Here is a 12479-nt window from a genome sequence, read left to right on the forward strand (position 1 = left end):
AGACTAGATAGAAGGAAGAAATGTTTTACGCTGAGGGTGGTGAAACACTGGCCCAGGTTGCCCAGAGAGGGGGTGGATGCCCCATCCCTGGAAACATTCCAGGTCAGGTTGGACGGGGCTCTGAGCGACCTGATCTAGTTGAAGATGTCCCTGCCCACGGCAGGGGGGGTTGGACTAGATGGCCTTTAGAGGTCCCTTCCAACCCAAAGGTCCCTTCAAATCCAATTCTGTGATTCTATGATTCTATGAACACAGCTGACGTGAACGTGAGCCCTGCAATTCATGTTACCGCGACGGAGTTGCAGAATTTCCTTGTTATTTGTGAAAGAGGTGCAAAACCCTGGAAAATAGGTCCCAGGTATGAATGGTGGGACTCATCCCACATCGTTCAACCATTTGGAAGTGAAGTAACAGACACCCTGTGCACATTGAGACACCTACATGTTGACACTTTAATTTTGGGTGTCCTAACCTGCAACGTGATTTCCAGCCTTCCTCTGAAGCCGTCCTGGCTCTGGAGGGAGGCAGGTACTGCTGGAGGGTGATTCACCCCACCTACGCTGGACCTCCCAAGGGTGGGATGAATCACCTTCGACGGCACCTGTCTATCTACTACCTACCAGCGTGGTTTGGAAAAACTAGCTTGGTCTAAACTGCTTTCCTTTCCCATAGCTACAGTGAGATAAAGTTAACCACGGGGAGGGATGTTCCCATCACCGCAGCTCCCTCCTCTCTGCTCAGCTGATGGGGCAGTCCCTGGCAAAACCTTTCCCAGGAGAATGGGATGCTGGCACAGCCCAGGGACCGTTCCCAGCTCAGTCGGCTTGACTTCTTCCCAGTCTGTTTTCACTGGGAATGCAATGGGAAATAAGGGTCCAAGTCCATCCTCCCAAGCCTGGGGAACCAGGGACTCGGGCTCGCTGGTTGTACACCCCACTGCAACCCCAGCAAAACACCCCGAGCTCTCACAGCCACCGGTTATTTTCCTTCCCTCACCCTCCCGGGAAGCACTGCGCAGCACCAGGTGCTCGGGCAGGGGTCTGGACCTGCGGGCACAGTGCAAAAACGTGGCTTGAGAAGGTGGAAATATCAATCCCCCTCCCAGGGCAGGCGGTCGGTCGTTGAGCGTCTTGTCTGTGCTCAGAGCCTGCAGGACCACGGCAGGGTCAGCACATAAACAGTGTGTTTCTGAGCACAAAAAAATACAAAATGAAAATTAAGTGAATTACTTTTTAGCTCTTTAAAGACATTTTTTTTTTTTAAATCTTGTGGCTTTTAACCCCATTTTATGCTCATATTCTGGTTTGCTAATGATGCCAAAAAAAAAAAGATTTGCAAGGGGAGGGTGAAAAATCTGAAAATTGCTCGGAGGAGCTGTGCGCTAATCAGACACAGGGGAATCACAGAAAGAAACCAGCTTCAGTAAATGCTTGTTAGCAGCAACATATGGCTACGCTTTTGCTCCTCAACAGCTGCTGTTATCTGCTGGATCATCCAGACCACGGTGGGGGAAATGGTGCCGGGGCGATGCTGCGCACACAGCATTTGCTTGCACCAGGTGTTGCTGCAAAAGGAGCATCTCCTGTGTCTGAGCAGCACGGAGCTGGATGGGCAACTCCTTGCCCTTGGCTCAAAACCCTTTGGCGAGCGGTGCAAGAGCCTCTTCCTCCAGCTGCGCGGGAGAAATGAAATACCCAAAAAATAAAAAAAAAAAAAAGGAGAGAAAGAGCTTGCACTTTGGGAAGCGAGAGGCTTTTCCATTTGACAGTCACCTGCAGGAAAAAAAAAGTGAGTAATTTCTTAAAATACCCCCTAAAAGGCTCCAGACCTGAACTTGTGGTCCTCAGCAGGACACCCAGTGACACCAGTGAGGCTGCAAACACTGCCCCATCTCTGCTCCGCTCCTGTCCTGCCCACAGCCCCGTGGGACCTGCCGTGCCCCCCATCCCGGCATTTTCACACCCGTTTTGGAGGGGATTAGTGCTTTATTTGCAGTCTTGGTGCCCTGAAGCTAGAAGATTGTGTGGTTGCAAAGGAAAGTTTTAAGATAAGGGAGTAAATGAAGCGAGACCTCAACCATCTCGTTTTGAGAAAATGCTGTGTTTTGGAGCAGGTCGCCCATGGTTGGGTTTTTAGGGTCTGCCGTCGCCTTTTGGCACCTCTGACACCTCCTTGGTCCGCACGTGACTTTCTTTCCAAGCCAAAAAAAAAGGGAAGAAATGAGAAAAAACCCTTCTTGTAGAAGATACACCGATTGTCCCTGTGTAGCCCAAGCGAGCACAGCCCCATCCCACCTCCCAGCCCCACCTCCGGGATCCCCACCACCCCGATGGCAGGAGAGAAAATACCTGTGGCTTGGAAATGCCTTTTTTTTCCCTTGTTTTCCTGTGTTGAACCGATGTTTTACATGACTTGCACTAATTGCTGTAGGGCAGGATACTGTTAGGTTTCTTTGTTTCGGTCTCTCGTTTGGTTGCGACTCCTCTTGGCTAAGAAAACAGCAGTCCTATACACGTACCTGCTGCACATTTTACACCCCTGGAGAAAATAAACTATTACCTGAAGCAGTGAGTGGCTCGTGTATCCTTAACGCTGCTGTGGGGCTGGGGGCCGGAGAACTTAACGGCATCAAATGATGGTGAGATGGGTGATGGACCACCTCGTGGTAGCCCTCCAGGGTGACCCTTCATGTGGCATCTGGGCTGTCACCGTGAGGGTGCTTGGGCTGAGGAGCAACCCCTGGCAATGTCCGATACCCCGGCATGAAATCTGTCTGCAGGAAAAAAAACCCAAACAACCCAAACGTAAGCACAGTTTGGGGCTTTTCCCCCCATTTCTGCTCATCCGCTTTCTGCAGCTCCTTGGCATGCTCAAACTCGCACTGCCCTCGTGTGGTGGCCTGGTGACAGCTCTGCCATCGAAGCAGCGCTGGGGTCGTTGGTGTTGCGGTACCTGTACCTGGAGGTGTTTTGGGGGTCTCGGTTGCAACAGGACAGGCACGATCCTCCATCACCTCCCGTCGTGCCCAGCCACATCTACCTGCCAGGCAGAGGAAATAAAAAGCTCAACCACATCGAGATGGAGTTTAACGCTTGGACTCAATGATCTTAAGGGTCTTTTCCAACCTAAATGATTCTTTTCTGCACCCCAATTAACCACAACCAAATAATTAGGCCAGTGAGGTTGGGGACATCCCACCCACCACCGTCGGCGACCTCATGGGGACCCTGATTTTGAGAAGATTATTCTCTGCAGCCCAAGGGTGAGCCGGGACTGGACCCTGTGATGCCCAACACAGCCCCAGCTGATATTTCCCTCTTCCCCTCGTGGTACCAGTAACAGTATTGCTCGGTTCAGGTGAGCAGAGGGGACAAATATAAACCTTATACAATTGTATAAAGCTCATTTCCTTAGGAATTGAGGCTAAAAGCCATAAATGCAAATACCAAGGAAGAAGCCAAGCAGCAGTGGCAAGCTACAACCCCCCTTTATAATTGGAAGTTTTATTTTATTTCTTTCTTCCTGCAGTGAAGACACCGACTGAGATGTCACAAATCTGATCGGGCTTCCTAATAGTTCATGCAGCGCCTCGAGCCTCAGGGGTCATCTTAAATTCAGGCAGCCAATTTGCAGGCAGGCGATGCAAAGCACACAAGGCGCTGGCTTGCTCAGACCAGGCAGGGGTTGAGGTTTTAAGGACAGACCCTGGCTGTCAGCTAAAACCCTCTGCTGCTCTCGGGTAACCTCCGGCAAATCCTTATACCGATGGCTGTAAACCCGCCTGCCTTTAAGGTGTAGCTCTTAACTCGGTTTCCATAGTAAACAGGGCAGTGTTTTCTCGGTGGGGTTTTGCATCGTTTAGGAAATATTTAAGGCTTCGCCCTCGAGTTCTCAGAACCTGGGTTTTCATTTAAGCAGCTTTTATGAGATGTTTCTGGCCCTCGCTTTTGCTGGGAAGTTTTGATGATAATCACTGAAAAATCAGCTGGAAATACAAAGTTCTCCACCGGTACTTTGCAGCGTTCACAACCTTTCTGAGGTGCGGTCCTTGGATCTGAAGCGAAGGTGAGCAGTGATTTGCTCCGAGCGCTGCTGCGGGGACGAAGGAGCCGGGCTGTGACACACCGAAATTTGAAGACAAGAGCTGGATGAGGAAAGCGAAGAGCGAGCAGGGGTTCCGCAGGAGGTGGAAGATGATCTCCCATGGGGAAACGGCAGAGCTGAGGGCAACCACCACTGCCGGAGCAGCAGCCCATGCGTAGATGTGCTCCTCATCCAGCTGGCTGGTGTCCTGCTCTTTTGTGTTTGATCAGCTCAGCCGATGACAAAGGTTATTGTAGCTCCAAGCACCAGGGATGCTTTTTCCCTGGAGCAGAAATAGCCAAGCTCTATATATACATAATATATGTATCTACTTTAAGATAGATTCATCAACCCTAATGTATGTGTAAATACATATGCAGACCTACATACCTATAATACGTGTTTAGCTGCTATCCTCAGTAGATCTCAGGTAGAAGACAGTATTATTTCTCCTTTTGGGGGGGGAAACTGAGGCACGGGGAGGCACTGAGATTTATTCATGGCTCCCTTGCAGCACACGGGTATCTGAGTGTGCGCTGCCAGCCTACCCTTTACACGTGGTCCTTGCACGGGTGCAAATCATCACTGGGGAGCCGTCAACCCTGGCAGTGGCTTCATCGGTCTGTTAAATTTAATGCTAGGAGGGTGCATCCCCATGCATCCTCGTCTCCTTGTCTCCAGCATCCCCGTCTGATACAGTGGGCCACTGCGCAAATCACCAGTGAGAAAAAAATTTGGAGCAAGAGGGAAAAAGAAAGCAACCAAGAGAGGACTTTTTTGAAGGAGACCATGCTGAGACGAGCCGGTGAGAGCAGCAGGAGCCATCAGGGACCCACGCGGCCGTGGCTGGTTCGGGGGACCGTGCTCTGCATTAGCAGGCGTCTGCCATAAAGGTTTGTTTCCAAGGTTGAAAGGCTGCCACTACCACCCCCCCCAAATAACAGTGAGCAAGACGGGAGATAAATATCCATGTCCCACCCGGTGATGCTCTGAAGCAACCGGGTGAGAATGAGGGAGAACGAACCATGGGGATGTTTCCGAATGCTGATGAGGAAGAAAACCCCCTTCCCAATGCCCGTACAAGCGGCATCAGGGTAAAACCCAGCAGTGGGGAGGGGGTGCAGCCACCGCCACCAGCCCCCCTGGTCGGGCAGGGATATCCAAAGCGCAGGATGCAGTCACGTCAGGCACGTGGGTTTCTTGTTTGCAGCAAACACATGCACCCGCTGCGCCGAAGCCCGCACCGCTCCGCACCAGCTGCTGCATTAACGCCCCACATGCCAGGCTATACGCTCGATCTATCCAAGGGGGATGCTCGCGTGGGCCTTAAGGGGAGGAAAAGGGACATCTGAGCACGTGGGAGCAGGTACGGTTTAGAGAGGCCTTGGGCACCGGAGATGCGGGTGCCAGGGAAGGATGCTCGGCGGGTGTGAGAGCCCACATGGGAAGGCACGGGGCAAGAAGCACTGTGCCCAGTGGCAGCAACGGGCCCCTCATATGAAGCAGCTAAAAAAGGAGCTGGAAGATGTTGAGGGGGTGTTGGAGGGCGCCGCTGACCCTTCGCAATGTGTTTCTCTAACACAGGTTAGCAGGAAGTTGCACGTGCAAAATTTATTGAAAAGGGATTTTCAAGACACCAACAAGCTTTGAAAAATATCACGTTGGAAATCTGAAGGTGCTCGGTGTTTCTGCACATTGGGAGGATCTCCTGCCTGGGTGGCAGCAACGGGGTGGATGAAGGAAAGGGATTCAGCTCATCTAGGTCAGACACCCACAGCAGAGACGCCGCCGTCTCAGCTTGCTGTCTACATTCCTCCTGTAGTCAAGGGGAGAGCAATCCCTCTCGAGGTAAACATCTGAAAAGGGGTCAAATAAACCGCACTTTCAAAGTGCCTGTTGCTCGCCAGTGGCCGGGAAAGGAGGACGTACGTCCCGAGTGTCCCCCCTCATGCACTGTCCCTTTGCTTATCAGCCTCCTGCCATGCACTCTCCACCTGGTCCTTTGCACGGAGACCCAGCATCGCTATAAACTCCATTCAAAGCTTTCACTAATCACCACTGAAGAGCCTGACACATTTAAATGCCCGGGATGGGATATTGCATGATACTAAAGGCAAAATTCCCTGTATGGATCAGCAGAGCAGAGAGGCAGGAGGCTGCGGGTGTGCCAACAGCTCGTTACGTGCCAGATGAAGGGCTAACGAAGGCCATGACCAGCTGAAGCTCCACAGGTTGAGCCCGAAGCACTGAAAAGGGGCGTTAGGCCGTGCTGAGTTAATCCTAGATCTCCAGGGAAGGGGATGGTGGGATCTGCACCTCCTTCAGCTCTCACCATGGGGTGAATGGGATTTCTCCTGCATCCTTGGTAGCTCAGCCAGACAGAGGTGAGAGAGGATACCTGCATCATTCAAAAGGTTAGTTAAAGTGTTTGAAAAGCAACTTTTTGGCTTGGAAAAAAAAACCAAAACTGTCAATTTATCAGAGTCCTGGCCTCAAACAAAGCCGGGGACTGAAGCCAGGTTTAGAGGCCTCCCATTGCATTTAATAAATTATCTTGTGTTCTCTCCCACCAGCCTACCCCAGGCGCGCTGTGATTCTTAGCCCATGACTGTAACCTGCTCCATCTCCCTGCTTAGAGAGAAACTCATTTCATTTGACTTCAGGACTGAGACTTGGGCTCCTCGAGGGAAGGCGGCTAATCTTTCTGCCTTAGCTCCTCTATTTGTAAAATGGAAATGATGACTTTATCCATCTTTATGGGTTGCGGTGAGGATTACTGCTTAATCTGAGACTCTGCTGCGCACTGGCGAGGGAGCCCGGTGTGAGAGCGTGTATTAGCTGTATTGATTGGGATGCTGCTTCCTTGCTATGGCCGTAATCGCTCCAAGGATGCGGTGGGATTTGCGAATGGAGAAGGGGAGGGAGGGATTTAGAAGCTAATTTCAGTGTCAGGGGGAGCAGGTACATGCTCATCCCTGTTGCCAACTGGGGAGCAGCTTGCTCAGGCAGAGATGGGGAAATTTAACTATAGGGAGAGATGAGTCTTGCTGTGCCCTTAACCGATGTGCGTGTACTGATGCTCTTGTGTGTGGGTCCGCTATCGGCCAAGACATGGGAAACGTCTCCAAGCGTTGAAAAGCAGGAAAAGTGCAAAAGCTGAAACAAGGAGGTGACAAAGAAGCTGTAAGAAAAGGCAGCCGGGGAGCTAGTGGGACAGTAGGAGTTACAGGAGCCTGGAAAGGAGAAAATATCAGGGGATGGCAGGGATGTGGTTTGAAAAGAAAGCCGTGTCCTTTGCTGTCCCGGGTCCTCTGCACTGTGGGGCAGAGTGTGGTTTTGAGAGCAACCACCAGCCTTCCTCCTACACCACGTGCATTAACCCAGCTGCACCCTGACCCCAGCATGTCCATACGGCGCACAGGTTGGGCCAGCTGCAGGTTCTTCTGTTGGTGGATGGGTCAACGATTATAAAGTATCCCAGATCCATCAAGAAAGCATAAGCTAAGGTGTCCAGAGTCTTTTCTGCCAAGCTTTTTTGGGGGCTCTCTCCTCTTGGGCAGAGGGTTTATGTGGATAGAGATGTGCTTTGGTCTCAGAAGGGGGTTTGAGCTGGGACTTAACCTGGTAGTATAAGCAAACCCATTAATTCAGCCTACTTCACTGTACACGCCCAAGTTTAATGCTTAAGTCAGGACACCGTCTTTTCTCCTGATGTCCTGGAGAAGCCACGGGGGCACCTCCTGGATAGATGTTGAATTCTGGGTGAGCAGAAACCCCTTTAGGAGTTGCTCATTTCTCTTTACTAGATGCAGACGGAGCAAGTACAGCGCTAGCTCAGGAGGATGAAGTGAGATGGGACGAGTGCAGGTCAGGGGCTTGCGGGGAGGAGGGCCTGACGGAGGGATAAATACCACCGAACATGCCAGACTGACCTGACAGCCAATCTTTTCTTCCTATTACTGACAAAATTTCCAACTAAATGATTAAGCACAAAACTTGATCTCTTTCCCAACACAGTTGTCATGGGTAACATGGTTGATAATATCCAGAATGCAACCAGTTTAGGTGCCCCACACCAGTGCCCTGACCAAAGACCTTTCGGTATTTAAAGCCACCATCAGCTTTTTAGCATTTTTCTTCCAATATCTGTCCTTGCTCCTGTTGCTGTGGTATCCAAGGGAAAAAGCTCAGCTTGCTTCAGGATTGTTAATTGCTAGGAGACATTTAAAATCCCAGCGATCCCATTGTGTAGCACTAAGCGAAGCCTGGTTGTGCTCGTAGACTTGGGCAGTTTGCAGAAACTGACCCCAGTATGGGGTTTTTTTTGTTTGTTTGTTTGCTTCAGGTTTGGAAACCTGGTCAGAAAGGAGAAGGTGTTTTTTCTGGTAATGCATTAACCCAAGATGTGTAAAATCTGTGCTCAGTTCTCTGCCCTGCCCAGACTTTTGGCATCAGCCGGGCTGTGTTTTGTCCACCCGTGGCAAACAAGGACTCTGCGATCTGGCCATGCGGTGTTGGGTTGGATTGACAATGGGGCTGGACCATCTGAGCTCATTGCTGTGGCATCCCCAGGTAGTCACTGCAGATTAAACAGGTATTTTTAGGGCATGGTTCATCTTATCTGCCTTTAAATGTCACAAATGGATCATGCCCCAAAGTGCCTGCGGTCCTCCACTGACTCCAAAGGGAGCCCAGACTCTCTTGCTCAAGCGCAGGTCTCCTTACAAAGATATTTAAAGCTAGGGTTGATGAATCCCTCACTCTGTAGACACCAAAATTAACCCTGATTTCAGGTAGTGCATCTAGGTGCTATGGCAAAATGAACAGTCCTCAGTAAAGGTCCTTTTGCCCAACCTCAACCCTGTCCTCTGCTTCAGCTCAGGGCTCCTCTGAAGGGGTACAAAGTGCTGGCTCTGAGTTCCATGCCCGAGGGCCTGCCGTGGGAGCCATGCAGCTGGGGCAGTTTGCATTTTGAGCTCGCCTCCTGTAAATTAAAGGATCCAGCTGGGCGGTTTTGCCTTGGACAGGCAGGCATAGAGGGAGGAAGAGTCCCGGCAGCACTGTGACCATGTAAGCACCAGTCCTGCCCATGTGAGAGACAAAATCCAGCCGTGCAAGCCTTGAGCTCTGTCAAGGCAACAGGACAGAGCTGCAGTTGTCTCTGTTGGTGCACGACCAAAGCCTAAGAGGATCTGCATGTGCATATTGTCCTCCAGCGTCTTCATAATTCATCGTGGTATGTCTGAAACAAGCTTCCGGCAATGTGTTTTTGCTACTGCCCTTAAAATAGGATGCAGAAGGAAAGGTTTATGGGAGATAATTCATTTTATTGGCTCTTCTGCACCAGAATTAATTGCAGCCACATTTATTGCTCAGGAAAGTAGAGATGAGGTAGATAAAGGAATGTCTTTGTTTAGGGTAATGAATAATTTATGTCGTAAATTCACCAGAACCTTGAAATTTGAAGGACTTACTTTGCTTCCTTCCGTGTCCAGGGAGCGAGATTGAGCCTTAACCCTTGCGTGTGACTGATGTTTTATGACTTTCCCGTCACTATGATCATCTGCTCGACTCTTCTGTAACACAAAAATGTAGAATTTCCCCGTGTAGGGTGGCTTGGGCTACCTATAGAGTTGGCATCCAGGCCACTTTTGTGTGCAGTGGTGAGAGGTGTATCCAAGGAAAAACCCATCCTGTCCTACGACAGATGTCCAAGGCAGAATAAAAAATAAAACTGACTACAGAGGGAGCTTTGACAAACAGCTTTGATGGCCAGTCTTCCATCTGATAAGAGACAGGGGTTACGTGTCAAACCCATAACTTCTAGTTGAGTTGGAAGAGGTGGCTTTAGAAAGACACCCTGAAGAACACGGACTAAAAACCTCCCAAACGTTACTAGAAAGTGGCAGTTTCTTTCCCAAAGTGACTTTCCCCCAGGCTGTAGGCTCCTGATGAGTATTTAGGATTTGTGTCCCAGGAAATCCCTCATATCTGCAATATCTATTTTATCTAAGGGGACAGATCTGTTATTGAGACCTATTCTGCCCCTGGGGTGGGCACCACTACCTGCCCAGCCCTCCGACAGCCTGCACCGCTGTGCAGATGGCACGTGCCCTGCTTCCCAGACTGGGAATCAGACGGTTTTGTAAGCCTTTGCCTTGGAGACGGAGGGCAAATGTTGGAATCAGCCTTGCCTGCTCGTGCTCTGGAGCAGAGCTGGAGGGCTCTCGAGCATGCATGCATTGGTGTCCCTTGGATGATCTCCTACTTCAAAATGAGGGGGACGGGAGGGAAAGACAGTGAGTCAGAAACTCTAACTTCAAAGACAAGCTGGGATGGGAGCCCGTGCCAGCTTATGAGAGGAAAACCAGGGATGTTTTCAATTAGCGAGAAGGTAAAACACATGGTTAGAATGAATAGCAATGTCCTTTCATAGCTCTCTTCTAGTCAAAGACAGGCCAGTTGTGGGGGACACTGGCATTCTCAGTGGAAACTATTATATCTTGGGAGGAAAAAAAAAAAATGCATTTATTTTAATCAACTGAGAAATAGGTCTGTAAATCCTTCTGCCTTGGAGAGGCCCTGATAGAGCGATGCTAGCTGGATCCTTTACATGAGACACCAGTGTTACCATCTCTACAGAGCAGAGGACTGGTGGCAAATTCAAGTTAAAAAGGGAGACTACGGGGGAGAAAAAAAAAAATAATCTGTGGCCTAATCCTGCCTCCACAGAAGCTAATGTTGCTCTAAAAAAATCCCAGTCACAGAGTGGTTGTCCAGTCTGAAGGGAGGTCACCAGCAGATCTCAGCTGGGCACTGTTTTAACATATGCAGAAGTCCCTTCACAGCACGAAAAATAGGTGGACAGGCATTTGCAGGGAAAATATATTTTTCAGAGTAGCTGAATGCAAAAAGCAGCAGAGGGCTCATGGTGTAGAGTGAGCAGGCCACCGGATGGCAGATGAAACTCAGGCTTGATAAACAAGTGCTGAACGTGGAGGGCAGAAAATGATGCCACTGCAGTGACTTGGGTGGTTCAGCCGGAATCCGACAGATGATGACAAACACCAACAGTGGCTGAAAATAGGTATTCAGGGCTCGGATTTTGGATGTGGACACCTAAAATGGGATTCAGCTGCCTGACTTGGCAGTGATTCATCAAGAGCTGCCCTAGTTGCCCTAAGTGTGGCCCCTGTGTCTTGTGCACGTTGCCCTTGCTCTGGTCAAAGCTGAACTATGTCCTGAAGGCCTCAAAGGTCCCTGCTTCTAATACCCATCTTCACATCCAAGATACAGCTGAGGCAAAATACAAATAATGGTGGGGAAAAAAGGATCTCACTCTCTTCTAATTTTTCTTTTAAAGTACAAGCTTGCAGGTCTTGCTTTCCTTCCTTGGATGAGCAAGGAAGGCACAAGCCTGTTCCCCCTCTTTGCCCGCCCTGCCTCCAATTTGCAGGTCAGCATTCATCCAGCAGTTGAATTTTCAGCTGTCGCAGAGGCAGAGAGGAGGGGAAAAAAGGTCTGATAACTAAAAAGCCACCCGTGGATCATTCACAACCAGACAGCCAGAGGTGGAGGCTGCTGGGTGAGTAATTTTCACTGGCAGAAGTGACCAAACAGTAGGCAGCATTTTTCCCTTGCTCGGTGTTGAGAGTTGTCAGACAGCTGGTGAGATGGTCTCTAGCTTCTGCTGGAAACTTGTGGGACAGGAGAGGTAATTCATCAGCTGCTGAAGGTTGTTAGCCCTCAGCTTCTCTTGTCTTCCTCAACATGGCCCTGAAACTCATCTTCTGTGGATGGGAAGACTTAAACACCTGGGCGCTGCCTCCTCCAGGAGGATACTCTGCTGTCCCGGTGAAGCAGCTCTGTGAGACACGAGTTTAGCATGTGTGAGGGCCTGAACACCAAACTCTTTTAACTGTGTATCTCCCAAATCTTCTAACCTCACCCATGCTGTTTGACTCCCCTTCTCCTTCCCTGCCTCAGTTTTTCCTTCAGTATTTTTCACTCCCACTTACTCTAGTCTTCAAACCCAAGAATTACCCCTCCTCGGCTACATGAACAGCCAAGACTGTGTTACGTCGGTTAGAAAATGGTAGGTCACAGCTTTTTGAGCCAGCTGGGAGATGTGGAAACTGGAGGAAGGTCCGGGCAGCGTTTGACATAACTGTGCTCCCGTAGGCTCCAGGTTAGTGCTGGAGCCGGGCGGCAAGGTCTGCACCCTGCCCGCAGCTGGGGAGGGATCAGGTTGGAGAGCATGGGAAGGCATGGATTATCGCAGGCGAAAGGGTAAAAAAAATCTCTGTTTGCCTTGTCTCAGCAGACTGTGGTTTACACAGAGGCTTCAGGCCAGGAGGAGGAGGAGCGTGCCAGCTTTCCATCAGGTTAGATTTTGG

Source organism: Aptenodytes patagonicus, chromosome Z, assembly GCF_965638725.1.
Source record: "Aptenodytes patagonicus chromosome Z, bAptPat1.pri.cur, whole genome shotgun sequence".
In the NCBI taxonomy this organism is placed as follows: domain Eukaryota; kingdom Metazoa; phylum Chordata; class Aves; order Sphenisciformes; family Spheniscidae; genus Aptenodytes; species Aptenodytes patagonicus.